Raw genomic sequence first — 25,394 nt, 5'->3', positions numbered from 1 at the left:
TCTGAACAAAATAATATTCACGAGTAGTTTTCTCTTTATAAAAGTAATAAGAAGCTCTTTGTAAATAGTTTTGTTGTTGTTGTTTTGCTTTTTAGGGCTGCACCTCCAGCATATGGAGGTTCCCAGGCTAGGGGTCTAATCAGAGCTACAGCTGCTGACCTACGCCACAGCCACGGCAACCCCAGATCTGAGCCGTGCCTGCGACCTACACCACCGCTCACGGCAAACCAAATCCTTAACCCACTGAGCAAGGCCAGGGATCGAACACTCAACCTCATGGTTACTAGTCAGATTTGCCTCCACTGAGCTGCAACGGGGACTCCCTATTAATGGGTTTTTAAAACAAATACATAAAGAAGAAAACAAAGCCACAGAAAATCTCACCACCTACCACTGAGAACAGTTTGGTTAATCCTTTCAGCTTGCTCCCTCCCTGTCTCCACTCCTCTCCCTCCCTCCTCTCCCATGAACACACTTGATTCAGTCCCCTCTGAGGCTGTTCACTCTGTACCTTCCCATCCCCTAGCTCAAATCATTGGTTAATAGTCACCTGGCACTTTGAGAATATATGGGTGCAAAACTTGAAGGAAAAAAAAGGGGGTAAGGTCAAAAGCTGCAAGACTAAAAGAGAAAGGTCTTCAAATATACTTCTAGAGTGATTTTTCTTGAAACAGATCAGAGGAAGTCAAGGAAGTCTGAGGTGTAGACTTGGACTTGTCATAGTCAGGAGTAGCCTGAGTTCAAGAGAACATGGCCCCAGCTGGTCATTGGCACCAGGGAGACACTGGGTACTAAGATAGTGCCCAGGTCTTCTCATTTATGCCAGTGGAAGCCACCAGCCAACAGTGGCCAGTCAGTTGTCTTGCAAGTTATACTCTTCTGTGGCCAAGACTTTTTCGCATTTGACACAACCCTCTCTTCAATGGCCCAAATAATATTGGAGGAACAGATAACAACTTTCATCAGCCCAAAGCCCTAAATGTGTTGAATGAATTTGAGGCCCAAGTAAAACTATTGCCCTCTGTCCCCCAACAAACCCCCTTCAACATTTATACACATATCAACATGTACATATATGCACATACACATGTATATGTATATTTATCTATAGCTGTACTATATACACTTATACCTATACACCTCTGTGTACTTGCCTGTCAAAGTAGCTGCCTGGTCTCTGCCAAACTGAAGTGCCATCACCTCTCTCACAGCTAGAAATCTACTGAAGCCCTTCTCACCCACCCTTCCAAGCCTCCACCCCTAAAGACCAACTTCTCCCACTGCTTTGAGTCTCAGTGCCCTCAGCCCTCACACTACTTGGCAGCTCAACATCTGTTCAGTTTTAGGTTAGAATGTTGTTTTGTTCCATATAGCTTTTCCTAGTCAGGTGTGCACAAATTTTGTTTATTGCACTTTATTTTACTTTTATTTTTATTGCACTTAAATTTTTGTTTTGTTTTGTTTTTTATGTTTTTTTATGGCTGCACCTGCAGCATATGGAAGTTACCAGGCTGTGGATCTATCCCATACCTCCAGGGACCCAACCTGCTGCAGTCAGATTCTTAACCCACTGTGCCACAGCAGGAACTCTTTATTGCACTTTATATTTTAAAACTCCAAGTGAGATTAAATGCTTTTATTACAATTTATTTGCCATTTTTAATTTTCATTTGCAAACTGTTTGTAAAACTCATTTTCCTGTTTGTCTTCTTTTATATGCCTCCCTCCCTTCCCATTACAAGCAAACCCTTTTCTCAACTATTGGGAAGTAATCTCTTTGGAGGTGAGTTAACCAAAAGTCACTGAGAGTCTTATTAATTCCTACATAGAGTAAAAATATAGGTCTAAATTATGTCTTCTCCTTGACTGCCTATGGAACCCACTTCGATAACCTTTTCACTAAAATTATGAAACTCTGGGTTCTGTGTGGCTCAGTTTGCACAGTCATGGTCAAAGAATTACAGTCCAATCACAAATAGTAATTTTAGAAAACCTCTGTTAATTATATATCACAAAGATCATAAAAGGGGATCTATTTCATACCCCTAGCAACACACAGTTCAGGCCCTTTCATGTAGCCACACCAAATCTCTTGGCTCCATGCTCTAACACTTTCCCTCTACACCATTCCCACAGCCAATTTTCTTTCTCTCTTTCCCCCACTGTCTCCTAGATCTTTATCATATAGACAGCTCAGCTTCTCTCCGTGAGTCTTCTCTGCCTTTATTATTATTATTATTATTATTATTATTTTGCTTTTTTAGGGCCACACTTGTGGCACATGGAGGTTCCAAGGCCAGGGGTCCAATCGGAACTATAGTCACTGGCCTATGCCACAGCCTCAGCAATGTGAGATCAGAGCCACATCCTCAACTTACACCATGGCTCATGGTAATGCAGGATCCTTAATCCACTGAGTGAGGCCAGGGATTGAACCTGCAACCTCATGGTTCCTAGTTGGATTGTTTCTGCTGTACCATGATGGGAACTCCTCTCCTCCTTTATATCTACCTCTCCTGCCCAGGTCCTTCCTACTCATACTCCTAATTACAAGTCATGAAAAACAAGGATAAGGAAATTGACTAGGCACATTCACACTTTGACAATTTTGTTCTTGTGACATTTAAAACATTTGACAAAATCCACTATAATCTGCAAGAATCCACAGGCCTCAGATACCACCAGGAACCATAGTTTCCACCTGCATGGAAATAACTCTATACCACAGACCTATTAACACTGAATCCGATTAACTCCAGCTCTGGCTATCCTCTCTGTACCATTGGCCAGCTCCCCAACTGCAAATGCAATGGTCATTCACACTCACATGTTCTGTGTTTGGTCCTTTTTGCTTCATTAACTACAACACTAACCTACCTCTGGAGTCTTCTTACTGTACTCTTGTGCCCTCTAAACAACTGTTTCATCTTGAAACACTCACAGAACAATAGCATCTCTCTTGCACTCCTGTATTACTACTCTCTTTGGTGCTGACTTCTGGAAGGAAGCCATTGTGGGATTTAGGGCACCAACTTCAGATCATCAAAGTTGACTCCTCTTTTTGCCAATGACTTCAACAGCTCTTTGGAATGATTTTATCTTCCATTTAAAAATGTTTGTGGATCAGTCCCTCCCATCAGGAAGCCTATGGCAAGTACCCCCCCTTACCAACTTCAGCCACAAGGGGGGCAGACACCAGAAGTAAGAGAGGCTACAACTTGATTATCTGTAGAAAGGTCACCACACCAAAAACCTATAAAAATGAAAAGACGGTGAACTATAACTCAGATGAGGAAGAAAGAAAAAACCTCAGAAAATCAGCTAAGTGATCAGGAGATTCTCAGCTTCCAGGAAAGACTTTAGACTGTTGATGCTGAAGATCATGCAAGACATTGGAAATAAACTGGAGGCAAAGATGGACTACTTATAGGAAACACTAAACAAAGAGATACGAGTAATAAAACAAGCAAGAAGAGATGCAAAATACGATAACTGAAATAAAAAATTCACTAGAAGCAGCCAACAGCAGAATACAGGAGGCAGAAGAACAAATAAGCGAGGTGGAGGACAGATTAGTGGAAATTATGGATGTGGAACAGAAAAGAGAAAAAAGATTGAAAACAAATGAAGAGAGTCTCAGAGAACTCTGGGACAATGTTAAACACACCAACATCCATATTATGGGGTGCCAGAAGGAGAAGAGTGAGAGAAAGGGACAGAAAAAAGTATTCAAAGAGATGGCCAAAAACTTCCCTAACATGGGAAAGGAACCACTCACTCAAATCCAGGAAGTGCAATGAGTACCATATAAAATAAGCCCAAGGAGGAACACCCCGAGATACATATTAATCAAACTGACCAAAATTAAAGACAAAGAGAAAATACTGAAAGCAGCTAGGGAAAAGAAACAACAAACAAGGGAACTCCAATAAGGTTATCAGCAGATTTTTCAGCAGAAACTCTGCATGCCAGAAAGGAGTGGCTTGATATACTTAATGTGATGAAAGGAAAAAACCTCCAACCAAGATTACTTTACACAGCAAGGCTCTCATTCATATTTGAAAGAGAAATCAAAAGCTTCACAGATAAGCAAAAGCTAAGAGAATTCAGCAACACTAAACCAGCTTTACAACAAATACTAAAGGAACTTTTCTAGGCAGAAAAGAAAAGACAGCAACAAGAAACAAAAATACCACAAATGACAAGGCTCACCAGTAAAGGTATATATACAGTAAAGATAAATCAGCCACACAAAATTATGCCACCAAAATCAGAAAGTGTGAGAAGAGGAGGGTACAAATGCAGGACACTGGATATGCACTTGCAATTAAGAGGCCAACAACTTAAAACAATCTCATATATATAGACTCATATCAAAACTTCAGAATAACTGCAAACCAGAAATCTATAATTGATACACAAACAAGGAAGAAAAATCAACTAAATACAACATTAAAGATAGTCATCAAACATAAGAGGAGAGAACAAGAGAAGAAGGAAAGAAAAAATAGCAACAAAAACAAATCCAAAGCAATTAATAAAATGGCAATAAGAACATACATATCAATAATTACCTTAAATGTTAATGGACTAAACACCCCAACCAAAAGACATAGACTGGCTGAATGGATACAAACACAAGATCTATACATATGCTGTCTTCAAGAGACCCACTTCACTTCTAGGGACACAAATTGAAAGTGAGAGGATGGAGGAAAATATTTCATGCAAACGGGGATCAAAAGAAAGCTGGAGTAGCAATACTCATATCAGACAAAATAGACTTTAAAATGAAGAATATTTTAAGGGACAAGGAAGGACACTACACAATAACCAAAGACTCAATCCAAGAAGAAGATATAACAATTTTAAATATCTACACACCCAACATACATTCACCACAATATATAAGGCAACTGCTAACAACCCTAAAAGAACAGATCAACAATAACACAGTAATAGTGGGGGACTTTAACACCCCACTTACAGCAATGGACAGATTAACTAGACAGAAAATCAATAAGGAAACACAATCCCTGAATGAAGCATTAGACCAGATGGACTTAAGAGATATTTATAGGACATTCCATCCAAAAGTAACAGAATACACATTCTTCTCAAGTGCACATGGAACGTTCTCTAATATTGATCACATTCTGGGCTAAAAATCCAACCACAGTAACTTTAAGAAAATTGAAATTATATCAAGCATCTTTTCCAACCAAAGCACTATATGACTGAAAATCAACAACAAGAAAAAAACTGAAAAAACACAAACACGGGGAGACTCAAAAACATGCTACTAAGCAACCAATGGATCACTGAAGAAATCAAAGAGGAAATTAAAAATACCTAGAAGCAAATAACAACAAAGATACGACACTCCAAAACCTATGGGATGCAGCAAAAGCTGTTCTAAGAGGAAAGTTTATAGCAATACACGCCCACCTCAGGAAACAAGAAAAAGCTCAAATAAACAAGCTAACTTTACATCTAAAGCAGCTAGAGAGAGGACAGACAAGACCTAAAGTTAGTAGGAGGAAAGAAATTATAAAGATCAGAGCAGAAATCAATGAAATAGAATCAAAGAAAACCATAGAAAATATCAATGAAGCAAAAAGCTGGTTCTTTGAAAAGATCAACAAAATTGATAACCCCCTAGCCAGACTTATCAAGAAAAAAAGAGAGAGGACTCAAATCAATAAAATTAGAAATGAAAAAGGAGAAGATACAACGGACATCACAGAACTACAAAGGATCATAGACTACCATATGCAACTGTATACACCAATAAAACAGAAAACCTAGAAGAATTGGACAAATTCTTAGAAAAGTACAATCTTCCAAGACTAAACCAAGATGAAATAGAAAAGACTAACAGACTAGTCACAAGAACAGAAATTAAAACTGTGATTAAAAATCTTCCAACAAACAAAATTCCAGGACCAGATGGTTTCCCAGGCGAATTCTATCAAACATTTAGAGAAGAGCTAACACCTATCCTTATGAAACTATTTCAAAAAGTTGCAGAGGAAGGGATACTCCCAAACTCATTCTATGAGGCCAACATCACCCTGGTACCAAAACCAGACAAAGACTCCACAAAAAAAGAAAATTACAGGCCAATTTCACTGATGAACATCAATGCAAAAATCCTCAACAAAATCCTAGCAAACCACATCCAACAATACATTAAAAGGATTGTACATCATGATCAAGTGGGATTTATCCCAGGAATGCAAGCATTCTTCAATATCCACAAATCCATCAGTTGATACACCACATTAACAAACTGAAGAATAAAAACCATATGATCCTCTCAATAGACATAAAAAAAGCCTTTGACAAAATCCAACACCCATTTCTGATAAAAACCCTTCAGAAAGTGGGCATAGAGGGAAACTACCTCAACATAATAAGGGCTGTATACGACAAACCCACAGCAAACATCATTCTCAATGGTGAAAAGCTGAAAGAATTCCCACTGAGATAAGGAACAAGACAAGGATGTCTGCTCTCCCCACTACTATTCAACATAGTTCTGGAAGTCCTAGCCACAGCAATCAGAGAAGTAAAAGAAATAAAAGGAATCCAAATTGGAAAGGAAGAAGTAAAACTATCCCTATTTGCAGATGACACGATACTATACCTAGAGAATCCTAAAGACTCTACCAAAAAGCTGTTAGAGCTCATCCACGAATTTGGCAAAGTCGCAGGATAAAAAATCAATACACAGAAATCGACAGCATTTCTACACACTAACAATGAAAGATCAGAAAGAGAAATTAGGGAAGCAATCCTGTTTACCATCACATCCAAAAGAATAAAATACCTAGGAGTAAACCTCCCTAAAGAAACATAAGACCTATACTCTGAAAACTACAAGCCACTGATGAAAGAAATCAAAGATGACACAAATAGATGGAAAGACATACCATGCTCTTGGATTGGAAGAGTCAATATTATCCAAATGACTATACTACCCAAGTCAATCTACAGAGTCAATGCAATCCCTATCAAATTACCAAGGACAATTTTCACCGAACTCGGACAAAGTATTTTAAAGTTTGTTTGGAAGCACAAAAGACCCAGAATAGCCAAAGACATCCTGAAAAAGAAAAATGGAGATGGAGGAATCAGGCTCCCAGACTTCAGACTATACTACAAAGCAACAATCATCAAAACCACATGGTACTGGCACAAAGACAGAACTATAGATCAGTGGAACAGGATAGAAAGCCCAGAATTAAACCCCCACACCTACAACCAACTAATCTATGACAAAGGAGACAAGAATATACAATGGAGAAAATACAGCTTGTTCAATAAGTGGTGCTGGGAAAATTTGGACAGCCACATGGAAAAGAATGAAACTAGAACACTCCCTAACACCATACACAAAAATAAACTCCAAATGGATTAAAGACCTAGATATAAGACCAGACACTATCAAACTCTTAGAGGAAAACATGGGCCAAACACTCTCCAACATAAATGACAGCAACATATTCTCAGATCCACCTCTTAGAATAACGATAGTGAAAACAAAAATAAGCAGATGGGACCTAATTAAACTTAAGAGTTTCTGCACAGCAAAGGAAACCCTAAACAAAACAAAAAGACAACCCATAGAATGGGAGAAAATCTTTGCAAATGAATCGACTGATAAAGGATCAATCTCCAAAATTTATAAATACCTTCTGCAGCTCCATACCAAAAAAACAAACAACCCCATCAAAAAATGGGCAGAAGATCTAAACAGACAGTTCTCCAAAGAAGACAATATGGATGGCCAAAAAACACATGAAAAGATGTTCAGCATCACTCATCATTAGAGAAATGCAAATCAAAACCACTATGAGGTACCACCTTACACCAGCCAGAAGGGCCATCATCAAAACATCTACAAACTATAAGTGCTGGAGAGGGTGTGGAGAAAAAGGAACCTTATTCCACTGTTGGTGGGATCGTAAATTGGTGCAAGCACTGTGGAAAACAGTATGGAGATGCCTCAGAAAACTAAAATTAGAACTACCATTTGATCCAGCAATCCCACTCCTGGGCATCTATCCAGAGAAAACCACGACTCGAAAAGACACATGTATTCCAATGTTCATTGCAGCACTATATACAATAGCCAAGACATGGAAACAACCTAAATGTCCATCGATAGAGGAATGGATCAAGAAAACCTGGTACATATACACAATGGAATATTACTCAGCCATTAAAAGGAATGAAATAATGGCATTTTTAGCAACATGGATGGACCTAGAAATTATCATGCTAAGTGAAGTCAGTCAGACAATGGGACACCAACATCAAGTGCTATCACTGACATGTGGAATCTGAAGAAAGGACCCAATGAATTTCTTTGCAGATGCTGACTCACAGACATTGAAAAACTTATGATCTCTGGAGGAGACAGTTTGGGGGGTGGGGGGATATGCTGGGGTTGTGGGATGGAAATCCTATAAAATTGGATTGTGATGATCATTGTACAACTATAAATGTAATACATTAATTGCGTAATAAAAAATAAATAAAAATGTTTTTGGTCTTCTTGTTTGTGAGTATGGATTACATGCAAAAATTACAAGCTAAAAAAATGCAGCCATTAGTAAATGTTTATTAAATATTATCTGTATGGGAAAATTGCAGATATTCTAATATGTTTAAGAGGGCTTAGAAGGGACCCAGATATATAATACCAAGTACAATCAGTGTGCCAAGGCACACTTTCTTTCTTGAGTCACATTTATTTTCTTACTGAAAACCTGGAAATCAGTTTTTGTTTTCCAGTCTTCTGGTGAGTTTCGTCTTCTCCACGACTCTGCGAATGTTACCAAGCACATATTCTGCAACTACATCTACTGCGTTTTTAGTGACCTGGAATGTAAAGGATCTGTGTTTAGAAACCGAAACTTAGAGGAACTAAGGGTTCTCTTCCTATTTGATATCTGATTCTTTGCTTATCTTAGCCTCAACCCTTCTTGTTGTTCTCAATTTTTTAGCCTGAAAGTTCCTCCCTTTGATAAAGTCAAGGCTAAAATAGAAATCAAGTATTTCTGCTTTCTTTCTGCCCTATCTGACACATGGTTCCATTGTTTCATCCTCCTATATTTTGTTCCAAACCTTGCTTTATAAAATAGTCTTTCAATTTGAACTTAGTATTTGTCACGAGTCTTTCCTTTTTCAAAGCTTGAGCCTTTCTAAGAAAATTCTTACTCTTTTGATTTTGGGTCCTTCTTTCTATCTTTTCTATTTCTGCTTTAGAGGGCTGGGAAGCTCCAATAACATTCCTTGAAGAGTATTTTGCTACGCAATCATGTCAAAATTTCTCTGTTTTTTGAAATCTGCTTTTCTAATATTTAGAGTTTGTTCGTGAGTAGGCTCAGGTTTCCCATTTTTAGCTATTGCTAAGAAAAAAATAGACACTTTCTGATCTCAAATCAATGATCAAAATTTATAATCTAAGGAACTAGAAAAATAACAAAATAAATGTGAAAGCAGAAGGAAGGAAATAATAAAAATTAAGGCAGAGATAAGTGAAATAGAGAATAAAAGAACAATAGTTGCAGTCGTTGAAACTAATTGCTGCTTCTCTGAAAAGATAACAAAATTAACAAAACTTTACCTAGGACTAAGAGAAAAGAGGAAGATTTAAATTGCTAAATCAGAGATAAGAGTGGAGACATTACTATTGATTCATTGATTCAATAGAGATAAGAGAATATAAGACCAGCTGTACATTTAAAAAAAAAAGGATAACTTAGATGAAATGGGTGAATTCCTAGAAACATAAGATCTATCAAGACTAAATCATTAAGAAATAGAAAATCTGAATAGATTTATGACTAATAAAGATATTGAATCAGTAATCAAAAATCTTTCCAAAAACAAAAGTCTTGGACTTGATGGTTTCACTAGTGATTCTACAAAACGTTTAAAGAGCTAATACCAATCCTTCTCAGACTTTTTGAACAAATTGAAGAGGAGGGAACACTTCCTGACTCATTTTATAAGGCCAGCAGAACCCTGATACCAAAGCCAGACAAAGCCACTACAAGAAAAGGACACACATCTCATATAAATATTTATGTCAAAATCTTCAACAAAGAGAATTCAGCCCTATATTAAAAGAATTATACACCATGACTAAGTAGGATTTATTCCTGGAACACAAGAATTGTTCAACATATGAAAATTGAGTAGTATAATACATTACATCAATAAAATAAAAGGGAAACTCCCACTTAATCATCTGAATCGATGCCAAAAAATATTTGACACAATTCAACACCCTTTCATCATAGAAATACAACAACATAAGAATAGAAGGAAACTATACCAACATCATAGAAGTTATACCTTCTTGAATAACGAGGGAATTAGAGGCAACATACCCATGACAGTTGAAAATCTGTGTATAACTTTACAGTTGACCCTCTGCACCTGCAGTTCTGCATCCATAGATTCAAGAATGTATCATGTAGTACCATTGTATGTATTTATTGAAAAAAATGCATGTAAGTGGATGTACACAGTTCAAATCCATGTTGTTCAGGTGTCAGCTGTATATGAAAAGCCATGTTTCATATATAAAACAGCAAACATCACACACAATGGTGAAAGACTGAAAGCTTTTCCTCTAAGATCTAGGGACAAGGCAACGATGCCCACCTCACAACTTCTATTTAACACAGTACTGGAAATTTTACCCAGAGCAATTAGGAATGAAAAAAATATAAAAGGCACACAAGTTGGAAAAGAAGAAGTAAAATTATCTCTGTTTGTAAACAATATGATCTTACATGTACAAAACCCTAAAGACTCAACAAAAAAGAGTTAGAACTAATAAGTGTATTCAGCAAAGTTACAGGATAAACATCAACACACAAAAATTGCATTTCTGTACATGAACAAAGTGAAAATAAAATTAAGAAAACAATTTAATTTATAATAACATCAAAAATAATGAAATGCGATTTAGCTTCACCAAGGAGCTGACAGACATATGCAATGAAAACTTCAAAAAATCGCTGGAAAAAATTAAAGAAGACATAAATAAATGGAAAGACATCCCATGTTTATGGATTGGAAGACTTAATATTCTTACTACCCAAAAGTAAAAGACTTACTACCCAAAGTGACTCAGTGTAATCCCTATCGAAATCTCAATAATGATTTTTTTTTCCCCCAGAACTAGAAGAACCCATCCTAAGATTCATATGGAATCTTAAGAGTCCACAAATAGTCAAAACAATCTTAAAAAGAACAAAACTGGAGGATTCACACTGCCTGGTTTTAAAACTCACTACAAAAAGCTGCAATAACTAAAATCAAGTGTGGTATCAGCACAGAGACAGACATATAGACAAATGGAATAGAATGGAGAGCCCAGAAATAAACCATCACATACATGGTCAAATGATTTTTGAAAAGAGTGCCAAGACTATTCAACGGGGAAAGGACAACCTCCTCAACAAATGGTGCTGGGACAACTGGACATCCACTTGCTAAAGAATGAAGCTTGATCCTTACCTAACACCATATATAAAAATGAATTCAAAGTGGGTCAAGGACCTAAATATAAGACCTATACAATGGAACTCTTGGAAGAATAGATAGGACAAAAGCTTCACAACATTTATTTTGGTAATGATCTCTTGGATATGACACTAAAGGCACAGGTATCAAAAGAAAAAATAGATAAATGGAACTGAAAATTTTTTAAAAATTGTGAAACAAAAGACGGTATCTGCAGAGTAAAAATGGAACCAATAGAATGGGAGAAAGTATTTGCAAATCATCTATTTGATAAGAGATTATATCCAAAGTATATAGAGAACTTTTTTGGGGGGTTATTCCCACATTATGTAGAACTTCCCAGGCTGGGAATCAAACCTGCACCATAGCAGCAACCCAAGCCACTGCAATGACAATGCTGGATCCTTAACATGCCTGTGCCACAGAAGAACTCCAGACTATATAGAGAACTTTTAAAACTCAACAACAATGGGAGTTCCCATTGGGGCTTGGTGGTTTAAGAACCTGACTAGTATCCATGAGGATGCAGGCTGGAACCCCTGGCCTCTCTCAGTGGGTTAAGGCCTGCATTGCCACGACCTGTAGTATAGGTGGAAGATGTGGTTTGGATCAGATCCAAACCACATCTGGCATTGCTGTGGCTGTGGCTGTGGCCAGCAGCTATAGCTCTGATTTGACCTCTAGTCTGGGAACTTCCATATGCCACACTGGTGGCCCTAAAATAAAAAAATGAACAAAGAACTTGAATAGGTATTTCTTCAAAGAATGTAGGCAAATGGCCAATAAGTACATGAAAAGATGCTCAAATCACTAATAATTAAGGAAATGTAAATCAAAACTACAATAAGATAGCAATCCACACCCACAGGATGGTTACTTTGAAAAAAACAGAAAATACCAAGTGTTGGTAAGGATATGGAGAAACGAGAACCCTGTGCACTGTTGGTGGAAATGTAAAATAGTACCACTACTGCGGAGAACGTTATGATTTCCTCAAAAAAAATTAAAAATAGAATTATCATGTGATCTAGAAATTCCACTTCTGAGTATATACTCAGGAGAATTGGAAACAGGGTGTCAAAGAGATAAACGTACACACGTGTTCATAGGAGCTTTATTCACAATTACTAAATGTAGAGCAATCTAATTGTCCATTGACTGATGAATGGATAAGCAAATGTGGTTAAATATATATAATGGAATATGATTCAGTCTTAAATAGTAAGGAAATGGTGCAGTATACTACATTATGGATGAATCTAAAGGGCATTATGCTAATAAGCCAGACACAAAAAGACAAATACTATGTGATTCCACTTATACGAGGTACTTAGAGCAGTCAAAAATCATAAAAACAGAAAATGAAATGGTTGCCAGGGCCTGGGGAAAGGAGAGAAGGAAAGTTATTGTTTAATAGGCATAGATTTTCAGTTTTGTTAGATGAAAAGAGTTAAATGGATGATGGTAGTGATGGTTGCACAGCTGTGTGAATGTATTTAAAACCACTGAACTGTGCACTTAACAATAGTTAAGATGGGAGTTCCCTGGTGGCCTAGTGGTTAAAGGATCTTGCATTGTCACTGCTGTGGCTCAGGTTGCTACTGTGGTGCAGGTTCGGGTCCCGGCCCTGGAACTTTTACATGCTATAGATAGGGCCAAAAAAAAAAGAAAAAAAAAAAGGTAAGATGGTAAATTTCATGTTATACATATTTCATCACAATTTTTTTAAAGAATAGACTCTAGATGCCTTCTGCCAAGATTTTCTTCATTCCTATCTTACCAACCAGTTCTTTCTTTGGGGTCAAAATTAAATCCTGAATAGCAGATTTTTTTTTTTTTTTTTTTTTTTTTTACTGCAGAGAAACTGTGAAAAAGGCAGATTAAGAATTGTTTTTCTGTCATAGATGACAGAATCACTGCCCACAAGTGAGGCAGAATGACGACATCCTTTTATTGGAAAGAGAACTGCAGAGATGTTGCCATTCTGTCCGGCTTGTGGTCAATAGTTCATTCATCTGCGACAGGGAAACATTGAGTCTGTGTCTAGCCAGGTAATTTGTAATTTATTCCTAAAATCATTGTCAGTTTCAAAATCTTTCTCTCCTTTTACCCTCATCCCCTCCCTTTGGCTCATATACTTTCTGTAAGTATATGATTTCTTAATTTAGAGAGTTTAAGAGTTAGCCTTTCTAGTGCTCTATTTCTTTGAACAAATTTTAACTCATCATTTTATCTTCAATATTTATATGAAAAAAATTTCCTGACATATGTAATTTGCATAAAACTATAAAATTACATCGCTCATTATTCACATGCTGTAATTGATGTACAGCTAGCTAAATTGAAAGAAACAAAACCCAAAGGGAAAAAAAGAAAATAAATTAGTATATACCTCATTTACAAATATTGAACCTGGAATGAGTTTCAATATTCATTATGAAAGTCAATTTTTAAGTGCTAGACTAACAGATTTTTTTTAAGTTCTGGATTTGTAAACGACATGAGAAAATGATTCCTTGATTTGGATACATTATGTACTAATCTGTTTTCAAAGGGTTCAAGTCTAGAGAATTTATTTTATAGTGACCAACCAAAAGAATAATATAAGAGGCACTCTGATTAGAATTTATTTCTGATTATTTCCTGAAAATCAGAATTTCTAAGAGCAAATATTAAAAATAGCTACTCTTACAATTCCCTGCAGAGCAGGGAGAAAATATTAAAATTTTATTTATTTTTATTTTTTAAAATGAGGGAAATTAAATCTTAATAAAGTATTGGTTGACATAGGCATCCTCTCCCAAGTTTTTCTTTGAGTAAAAATAATTAAAATAATATGAGGAAAGCAATACGGCAACCAAACACTGGCAAATAATTGTGATAGATACCTAAATCACATTGTGGGAAGGATTTAAGAAACAAGTGTTAGGAGTTCCTGTCATGGGTCAGTGGAAATGCATCTGACTAGCATCCGTGAGGATGCAGGTTCAATCCCTGGCCTCTCTCAGTGGGTTAAGGATCCGGCATTGCCGTGAGTTGTGCTGTAGTTTGCAGATGTGGCTGAGATCCTGCATTGCTGTGGCTGTGGTATAGGGCAGTGGCTACAGCTCCAATTAGACCCCTAGGCTGGGAACCTCCATATGCTGCAAGTGTGGCCCTAAAAAGACGGAAGGAAGGAAGGAAGGAAGGAAGGAAGGAAGGAAGGAAGGAAAGAAAGAAGGAAAGAAGGAAAGAAGGAAAGAAAGAAAGAAAGAAAGAAAGAAAGAAAGAAAGAAAGAAAGAAAGAAAGAAAGAAAGAAAGAAAGTTAGTTTTAGAACAAATTTCACAGCATGGGAGCCTTGCTATTCAGTTGGAGGAAAGATGAATGTTTCTACAATATCAGGGCTTATATTGGATTCTGTTTTAATTATATAGTAAATTTTATGTTATATAAGCAGTGGCAATCAGCAGAGGTCATACTGCTCCTTTGGAACGTTTTAGAAACGGAGTTCATTTTTGATAACCACAGTGATTAGGGAGGAGGCACTTACTGGCATTTAATGAGTGGAAGCCAGTGATGCCATTTGTGGAATGGTTTTGTACAATGAACCATTCTCTTTGATCGCAGACAAGCTCCAAAGGTCTTACTGGACACTCATGTAAGTAAAAAACCTGCTAATTATCTGAGCCTAGAAACAAGCTGTTTTACATAATAAATTCGAAATATTGTTTGTATACTTTTCACATATGCTGCATTTTTTGAGAATATAATCAGTATGCAAAATGAGAGAAAATTGTATTTTGGAACTTCGTTAAGAGTTGTTTACAAACAACTCTTGTTCTTTCAGCAATCATGAACTGAGTTTGTAACTCATTTGGCAGCAAAATCTGACCTGAACTGATCTGAGGCTATTTGAAAAATCAAGTCATTGGTGGCAACAACACCTTTATCAGTAATTTAACTGTCACATTCACAAATCAGTACAAAGAAATGACGTTGACCCTCTCTACTCAAAATGTCAAGTTTTGAGTAGACCAGCAGTATCAGAATCACAAGCTTGCTAGAAATGCCCCACCCTAGACATATGAAAATCAGAATCTACATTTTAACATGAGCCACAGGTGATCTGTATGCACATAGAAATTTGAAAAGAAATGGTGTGGACAATAATTAGATGAAAATCTATCTTAAAAAACAACCAGTATTCATTACAAAGAGTAAATATCTATCCCCTTTATTGTTTTCCAGTGTGGTTTGTTTGAGAATATTACATATTGAGAGTTATTCTACTTTATTATCATTTACCTTCTCTTATTTATCTTTAATTGTCAATATACATTTGTATTTTTTGAAATTATGAATTGTTCCATTTCAAGATAATAAAGAGGATGTTACAACAATAATAAGGGTGTGCTGCTCTGATAGGGCTGAAAGCTACAAAAAAAAAAAAAAAAAAAGAAGAGATGTACTTAAGGAAAAAAGTGGATTTGCAGCATATATGAATTATGTAACAAAAGCTATGTTTTTTTGGAAAAAAAATGTATCAATGTAACCACTGATGGAAGAGTTTCTTTGAGTGGAACAGAATTTGGATTCTGGAATAAAAATACAGAGGTAGCTTCAAAATAAGTTTATTCACTGCATCATTCAGAGGCAAGAAGCTCTTGCAGCAAAGAAGATGAAGCTACAAGTGTGCAAATCGCTATATCACTAATATAGATAATGGTATAAAAATCAGACCTTTAAACCAAAGCTAACTACTCACTGTTCTTGGAAGAGATAATGATGAAAACATTGTGTATCCCAGACAAGGTTGCCAGTTTCATCATGGCTGAGTATTTTTTAGAACTGTCACATTTAAAGGAGTGACACATTCCTATTTTCTAAAACACTAGTGTTCCACACTCTGTCTTTTCTATGATAACAAGTATCTATCAATTCTGTAATAGTAAAGCAGAATTTAAAATTAAACTTGTCTCTTCAAAATAAAAGTATCATTTTCATAACAAGTGGGAGAGTTTATGCATTTGAAAGAAATGTGGGCTATGGTAAAGAGCATAATGATAGCAAACCTTTGGAAGTGCTTCCTTCTTAACTGATTGACTTTGGAAAATATGTGTCACCTGTATAAATTCTCACATCTGCTCACTTGAAAAAGCTTGGAATTGGAGTTCCTGTCGTGGCACAGCAGAAATGAATCCGACTAAGAACCATGATGGGTTGGATCCCTAGCCTTGCTCAGTGGGTTAAGGATCTGGTGTTGTTGTGGTTGTGGCAAAAAACAATGCAGCTATAGCTCCGATTGAACCCCTACCTAGGAACCTCCATATGCCGCAAGTGTGGCCCTAAAAAGCAAACAACAACAACAACAAAAAAAAACACAACACAAAAAAACCTTGGAAAAATCTTTGCCAAAATGACTTTCAAATGGATTTTGAATCTACTTGCTAAATACAATTGTTAAAAACATTACAAAGCAACACATCTGATTAGTTGGCAAAAAACAAAAAGTCTTCTAAGATACTGAATGAATTGGGAGGCGGTAGGGAAAGAGTTTTTACTCCTTGTCTCCAGGGTCTACTCCATTCTGTTTTAATTCAGGTCTGTGATGCTCTATGCAAAATTCTAAAATCCAAAAAGTTCTGAAAACCAAAAATTTTGTTCATAAGTCACTTGGCAGGAAAATCTGAAGTAAGTTGATTCAAACCTATATCTAGTCTCTATTTCTCCACGAAGTGTGTCTATTCATTCCTTTTGCTGCAGAAACATGAGGGTGTTTAATTGTGAGGTGTTTCCCCAACCTTCAGCGGGGGTATTATATAATACATGCTATATGAATTTTCCAAAATTCATAAAATTCTGAATATCATAAATTCATCCAGTCCTAAGGATTTTGGAGCTTGTGGACATGTACAGAGGGGTCCCAGTGGTGAATATAAGATGAACAAAGAATTGCAAAGTATTTTTGATGATAAACAGGGGTCTTTTTCACTGTGTTTTAATGTTAAGGATCTATAACTCTGAAATTTGTTTCCTGAATTTTTGTTTTGTTTGTTTTTTGTCTTTTTGGTTTTTTTTTTAGGGCCACACCCATGGCATATGGAGGTTCCCAGGCTAGGGGTCTAACCGGAGCTGCAGCTGCTGGCCTACACCACAGACACAGCAACATAGGATCTGAGCCATGTCTGCAACCTACATCACAACTCATGGCAATGCCGGATCCTTAACCCACTGAGCAAGGCCAGGGATCGAACCCGCAAACTAATGGTTCCTAGTTGGATTCCTTTCTGCTGCGCCATGACAGGAACTCCTGAATTTTTGTTTTTAAAAGGATAGTGGAGTCACATCTTTGGCCAGAGGGTTCGTAATTCAAAGTCATCGTCCCACTAAAGAAATAATATACGTGTGTGTATGTGTGTAAAAATTTTCTTCTTTCTCTTTTCACTTTGTCCTGGCAGGGGGTTCTGACTCTTGGAAACACTCAGAGCTTAACTGAAGCTGAGAGGTTTCTAAGTGAGGCTTTCTCTATATCTGGGTGTGAAGATAGGGCAGTCTTGACTGGCTTATAAATGAGGCTAAGGCATGAGACTGAAAGTGGACATTTAGTGTGACAGATTGTACAAGTATAAAAAGCTATATAGCAACAATTTAGTGTGAGTGTCCATCTGATTACATTTCTACTGGAAAATGAAAAGTGATGGAGGCAAATGAAAATGTTTTCCAAACCCCTTAGCTGTTAGTAAGTGTTTGCCAAGAAAACACTTCCACATACATATACCCAATGGAATATTACTCAGCCATCAAAAAGAATGAAATACCATCATTTTTAGCAACATGGGTGGACCTAGAAACTATCATGTTAAGTGAAGTCAGCCATACAATGAGACACCAACATCAAATGCTTTCATTGACATGTGGAATCTGAAAAAAGGACAGACGGAACTTCTTTGCAGAATAGATGCTGACTCACAGACATTGAAAAACTTATGGTCTCCGGAGGAGACAGTTTGGGGGTTGGGGGGATGTGCTTGGGCTGTGGGATGGAAATCCTGTGAAATCAGATTGTTATGATCATTATACAACTACAGATGTGATAAATTCATTTGAGTAATAAAAAAAATGAAGAAAAAAAAAAAAAGAAAAAAGAAAACACTTCCACAATTCTCTGGAGGTCCTAAGAGATGAGAAGGCACACAGGCAGGGGTCCAAGTGACTCTTATCCTGGGAAGTTTTGCCATTCTATTAGTATTAAAGAAAACTTGTATAACATGTCCTTCTATTTATAATATGTCCTTCTATATGTAAGTATATCAAACTATACTATTTCTAGTATAACAACTTTCTAAATGTAAACTGAACTAGGAAAGTAAAAAATCAAATAAATGTGTATAGAAATATTTCACTTAGAAAATGCAAAGAATATTAATGTGTAATAGAGTCTGAATCTAGATGCTTTTGAGACTATAGGTATAATATCTGATTTCAACTGGCACTCAATTTCTGATGCAAAAAAGTTGAATTCGCTGTATGTTTATTTTGGCAAAGGCTGAGTCAAAACTTGATGGGAAAGAAATTTGCCTTTAATTTTGAAATGGGAATATGTGTGGTACAGGAACTGGTCTGAGGGCAGTAGAACTGAGTGCTACACAACAAAATTGCCATCACTCAAACTTACATTTCATAAACATTTGCCCAGATGAAAAGTAAAAATGCAACAGTAATGCCTTCACTTATTCATCTCCCCATGAACTTTACATGGTCAGGGAATGATTAATGCCTTGACAAGACGAGTAAGGTTCATCCTAAATATCTGTTTTCTTGAATTTTTTTTTTTGCTTTTTAGGTCCGCACCTGCAGCATATGGAGGTTCCCAGGCTAGGGGTTAAATTGGAGCTACAGCTATCAGCCTACACCACAATCACAGCAACAGCAACAAGGATCCCAGCCTCATCTGCAACCTACACGACAGCTCAAGGCAATGCCAGATCATTAGCCCACTGAGCGCGGCCAGGGATGGAACCCACAACCTCATGTTTCCTAGTAGGATTCGTTTCTGCTGTGCCACAATAGGAACTCCATTTTCCTGAATACTGATTTCTTTCCCATCTACACCAAGATGCAGAATCCGACCCCTTCCAACACTTCCATGACTCTCACTCTAGTCAATCCTTCCTTGAACTGTTGCTTGGTCTCTTGGATTCTACCTTCACTGCCCCCTCCCCCGCCCCCGCCGCCCCAGTGTGGTCCTTCTAAAGCAAAAGTCAGAATGTGTCACTCTTCTGCCTTGAGCTTTCAATATCAATTAACTTCATTTTTTAATGATTTTTATTTTTTTGTGTTATAGTTGATTTATACTGTTTGTCAATTTCTACTGTACGGTCAATTAACTTTAAATTCAAACTCCTCTTCTTAGCCTGCCACCCCCACCCCCACTCCCTCCCCCACTCCATTTTTCTATTACTTTACTCCTTGTTCACACCACTCTATTCACCTTTGCCTCCTTACTCTTCACTGGAAATACCAAATGCATTTCTAATCCACTTATAATCCATGGCCTTTGTACTACCTAGTCCCTCTGTCCAGATGCTCTTCCTCCAGACATCTGCAAACCTTGCTCCTTTTCTTGTTGTTCCAGTGTCACCTTATCAGAGAGGACTTCTCTGTCAACCTCTCTCAACCTCACCCTGGAAGCCCCTGTCTTTCCCTTTAACTTGATTTATATTTTTTTATAGTACTCATCTCCTACATATCTCAGTCTATCCTCCTACAGAAAGCAGAGGCTTCATCTGTTTTATTCAGGTAGTATCCTCTTTTAAACTTAGCATTGTAAAAACCCACTATATTGCAGCTACTAAAACATTTACGTGCAACATAGGGGGGTTTTATAATGTACGAATGAATGAAAACTCATAGTTGGTGTTAGTTTAAAAGTTAAAAACACCTAGATGTGTTTGTAGAAAATATATTAGCTTTGAAAAAAAAGTTAGTTTTTCTTTATGATGGGTTCCTAGAGCATTACTTCCTTGAGATCATTTTTTTTTTTACCTTGCAAATTACGGATTTTTTTGCAACTGATTATAGTTGCTTTGACAGTTACCTTAATATGATTCTGGCAACCAACTGACACAACTATATTAGTCTAAACAAATATTCACTCTTTTACATGATTTTGCATTTTTTCTCATTTAATAATTATGCTACTTTGTATAAGTGAACACATTCATGAAAATGAGTACAATTTTAAAAGCTGCATAAACATCAAAGATATAAGGATATTTTAATCAAGTTTTTAGATTGACTTAATGACTGTTAGGGCAGTTGGATCATTTTGGGCTTTGAGATATGAAAACACTTCAAAGGGACTGGCTGAGACTAACTGAGAAGATTATCTCTGGTGTTTTGGTTGGGGCCGTAGGCATCAGTGTGGCCTCTTTTTAAAAAGTCACCTGGTACCCCACACACTGACCGCTGCTGGGAGAAATTCTGAAATATATGAACGGTCCACAGGAAGCTAAAGTGAAGATCTAGAGTCACTAAGCTTCTGTACACCTTGGCAATATCCACTCTGCTCCTCATTCTCTCTTGAAGGTTCTGGTCCTAACCACTGTCATTTTTTTTTTTTTTTTTAATTTTAAGCCTCTATAATCACACTGTTCTCATCTTTCATTCTGTCACTGTTATGATGGCTAAAGTAATTTATGATGGCAGGTGACCGAGGATAAAATATCCTGCTTCCTACTCTGTGTTTCCTGAGTAACATGTTAATGATGAACCAATGAAGCCACTAATCAGGGGACAATTAGGTGGATGGTATGAGACAGAAGTCACACAGGTTATGTTTGAGAGGGTTATCAGGAGACAAGAAATGAATGTAGATCCTTGCTCTGAAGGAAAAGGCCCCTAGGGGCTCAAAGACTCAAGACAAGGCTGAGAGACAAGACTGGAAACAGCGGATACGAAGGAAGTTCCAGAGGGTTAAAAACAAATCAGGAAATGGGAAACTGTCTCTAACTGGGTCACCGGGTCAGGGCCAAGCTGCTGCGACAGCTACTGCCTCTGCTCAGTGAGCCCAACCCCGAAGCTACCTGCTCCCTCCTTCCTTGGGATTCCCTCCACCTGGCCTACAGAGTAAATGGAGTTGGTGGTGGAAATAGAGAGGAAGGATCTGCCCTTTGCCTTGGAGACTGGTGCCTAAATCGCCTAAATTGCCCTCTTGTTGAGACTATACACATTTGGGGAGATGTAATTCTTCTTTATAAGAAAACAGAATTATCAGATATGACAATGAATCCTGGGCACCCAAAAATAATCCAGATGATTTGGACAGCAGGGTACATATAAAATATACCACAAAGTAAAATCTGGGGGAGCACACTGGCATGTAAATTTTATAGAGTATTCTATAAATAATATGTATATGTATAGATGAACAATATGCTTCTATTAAAAGCATCAGTGCAAATTAACGAGAAATAATATCACAGAAAAAAAAGCAATAGGTATGAATAGATCATTTTCAGTAAATTATAAATAATAAACATGAAAAATAGTGTTCATTATTGATTATTGGAGAAATGCTGATTAAAACACAGTATGATTTTGATCCATCACATTTTCAAATTATAAGCAAAATAATAATATTGGAAGGTATTTTTTCAGCATCTCAAAGAGCTTCAAAAATGTTTATAAATGTTGATCTAGTAGTAGTTCCTCTTTTAAGACTCTATTCTAAGAATTTAGAGTCCTCACCTCAAAATTCTAAATCTCAACAAAGATTGGTATCCACAGTGTTCATTTCAGAATGACTTAAAAATTTCCAAAAGGTCTGGAAACACCCTAAAAGCCATCAATAGATGAATAGATAAGTAAATAATTAGAACAATTAGCAAATAATAAATAGTAAATAATTCTTCAACCACTAAATTGAAAATTTTAGTGACAGCAAAAATACTCAATTTATAAATATTCAGTGAGATAAACAAGATTCTAAATTTTATAATGGGGTGTTAATTTTGAAACAAATGTTTATGCAGAGAAAACAAAAAGGAAATATTACAAAATGGTATTAGTGGTATGTGGTAGGATTATAGGTAATTTTAATAAAAAATTGCTTTCTATAATCTCCAAAACCTTGTATTTTTGTAAAACATAAATGTAAAAATTATAAAAATGGGCATATATTTACTTTTATACTAAGAAAAGATTAAAACTGAAGAGGATTTAGAATACCACTGGTCTGATAAAAATGTCAAATGTTTCCAAATGGATATACAAGAGGATTTCATAGTCATTTTTTCTTGACATCTCTGACAATATGCAAGATTTGGAAAAACAACCACTAACAATCAGCAAATCTCTCAGGAAAAATTACTTACAGAATGGTACTATATATAAAGCTTATCTTTGACAGTCCATAGCTTAAGTTTATCGTTAAACAACATATGGCATTTTCCTATTTTATTCCTCTAGTTCAGGGAAGCAGAAATTCTATTACTGTGAGTGCACTTAAATATTTTATTTCCAATTATAGTTAATAGAAAAACCTATTGCCAAATGTTTTCATGATGACACTTAGAACCTTGGGACGCAATATTATAGCCCACTGCTTCTCAATCAAAAGTGTTATAATTTCTAAATACAAGCTTGTAAGAGTGCATTGCTTGTATGTATAAAACTTATCAAATCATCTGTGACTAATAAAACTTGAGAAAGAAGGGGAGGAAAGGGTATTCAACCTTTCGGTAACATGCTTGTCTTATACTTGCCAAATTCCTCTTAGGCAATACTCTGTTCAGAGAGCCATGTGTTTAATTGTAAAAATCTGTCAGTCTCATAGGATTCAAAAGATATCAATCATTTTTGTCAACAAAGAAAAGAGTGAAGGCTATGTGACTCTTCTTAGGAAAAGATGTGCTCAAGAGGGAAAAAAATGCAGTCCAGGGAGGGCTGAGCAACTATAGGTTACAGGAAAACAAGAGTTCCAGACTATAATTTCATTCCTCCTCCTCTACTTTGGAGTCGAATATTATATTTTTCATTTCACATAGTTCCATGTGCTCAGTAAGATTATGCAACTCGGCCAGTCTCGGCCGTGCAATATCCACTAAATGTTTTATAGAGGCCATCAATATTAGCAGTTTGGGGTATGTGGAGGCCATAGCTTCCTTCGGCTTTGGCAGAATGGCAATGTTGTGTAATGAAGTTGGAGCTGGCCTATATTCAAAGCTATATTTCAAAAGGGCTGCTAGTCAAGCCACATGACAAGTGGTTCTTTTTTTCTTAGGACTTTATTCTAAGTGGCCATCAAAACTGCTGTATTACAACAGTTCCATGGGTGGAATGGGAATTTTCCATGTTTTACTCCTGATTTATTATTTTATACTAAGATTTCTGAATTATACCTTACTCGAGCTTTAAAGACATCAGGACACAAAGTTCAGTTTCCTGAGTTCTTGGTTGGGTGATCTTAGGCTGGTTACTTCACTTTTCTGCCTCAGTGTCCTTGCTTGTAAATTAGTGATACATCTACACCAGGGAGTTGGAAGAAAGCTTATAGATGACTTCGACAAAACTCCAACTCCTTAATTGTGTCACCTCAGGCAAGTTATTTCACTTTTTTTTTTTTTTTTAAATCTTAATCCCTACTTGTAAAATAGACCAATTGTGGTTACCAGCTACAATAGATTATGATTAGATACAAAGTTCCTACAGCAGTGCCTGGGCACTGGGCGGCTCAAGAGGACCCGATAATACAATAAAAATGCTAGCGAATATGCCCTCGGTTGACGCGGCTGGGTTATGAAACTTTGGGAGAAAAGAGAAACAGAAGCGGGGACCAGGAAAGAGGACCAGCTTCCGCGCCCTCCTGACCAGCGGGGCGACCAGCCTGCGCTGCGACTCTCCCGGACCGGCACCACCTCGCCCCACCCCTGCCAGGCCTGCGCGAATCCGGGCGGCGGCACAGCGCGGTCCCCAGTCAGGCCCTCCCTCCTTCCCTCCTCCCGCGCCTCCTGCGGTGCCAGCTGCGTCCGAGCCCCAAGAAACCGCCGCCGCCGTGCCGGTTCCTGCGGCCGCCCTCGCTCCACAGGTAGGAGCCGTGCCGTGGTCCGGGAGCCTGGATTCCCCCGCGCTCGCCCTCCGCCCCTCCTCCCGCCGGCCCCAGGCAGCTGGCTGCTCCCCGCCCAAGTTGGACGGGACCTTGGCAGTGGCGTTGGCGGCCGGCGCCAGCGCCGTGCGGCCTCGCAGGACCGGCTTCCCTAGCAGCCCCACGGGGTCTCCTGTGCAAGCCTTGGTCCCGGGTTCCTGCAGAGCGGACGCTGACAACTTCGGCGCGCACTTTTGTCAGGGCGAGCGGCTGCCTGGAGCGCAGAACCGTTCTGGCTCCAGGCCGAAGTTGGGGCGTGCTCTGCAGGATGCACCCACCCACCTCGCCGCCAGGGACCCCAGTGCCGTGTGTTGGATGCCTCTGTGTTACTTCGCGCGCCCGGGGTTAGCGTGCGCTGTGAAATGACCGGGATGGCGGGTGCGATGGGACTAGCATCCCAGACCAACCAGGAAGTGTTGCATTCCGAGGCTTAAAGCCCAGCCTGCCAGATGCACCGTCCTGGCGTGTGGCCACACAGCTGCTCGCGGGGGCGCCCACGAGATGATGACGCCAGGGTGGGGCTAGGGAAAGGAGGCAAGGAGCTGGGCGTGTGTAAAGAGATTTATTTTTCTCGCCCCATCTCAACGAATTTGTGGCTTAGGTCTGGGATCCAAGAGGGCGGTGCTCCAAGCCTCGGATAGGATTTTGTGACGCCCTTCGGAACTAACCCTTGTGGAATCAGCTCAGTACTACAGACACGCCTGTATTTGTTCCTTTTC

At 38.0% G+C, this 25,394-nt stretch overlaps 1 protein-coding gene across 3 annotated transcripts in view; it reads left to right on the top strand.

The window, feature by feature from the left end:
* PLD1 (phospholipase D1) overlaps nt 24,375-25,394 on the top strand; it is a 224,052-nt gene continuing 223,032 nt past the window's right edge. Inside the window, 1 exon segment of one of the 3 annotated variants that reach the window (NM_001244589.1) lies at nt 24,375-24,618. The gene's annotated coding sequence lies outside the window, so the exon portion shown is untranslated. 3 annotated transcript variants of the gene reach the window in all.

The sequence above is a fragment of the Sus scrofa genome, chromosome 13 (assembly GCF_000003025.6).
Source record: "Sus scrofa isolate TJ Tabasco breed Duroc chromosome 13, Sscrofa11.1, whole genome shotgun sequence".
In the NCBI taxonomy this organism is placed as follows: Eukaryota; Metazoa; Chordata; class Mammalia; order Artiodactyla; family Suidae; genus Sus; species Sus scrofa.
This window is presented reverse-complemented; position numbering and strand designations above follow the sequence as displayed.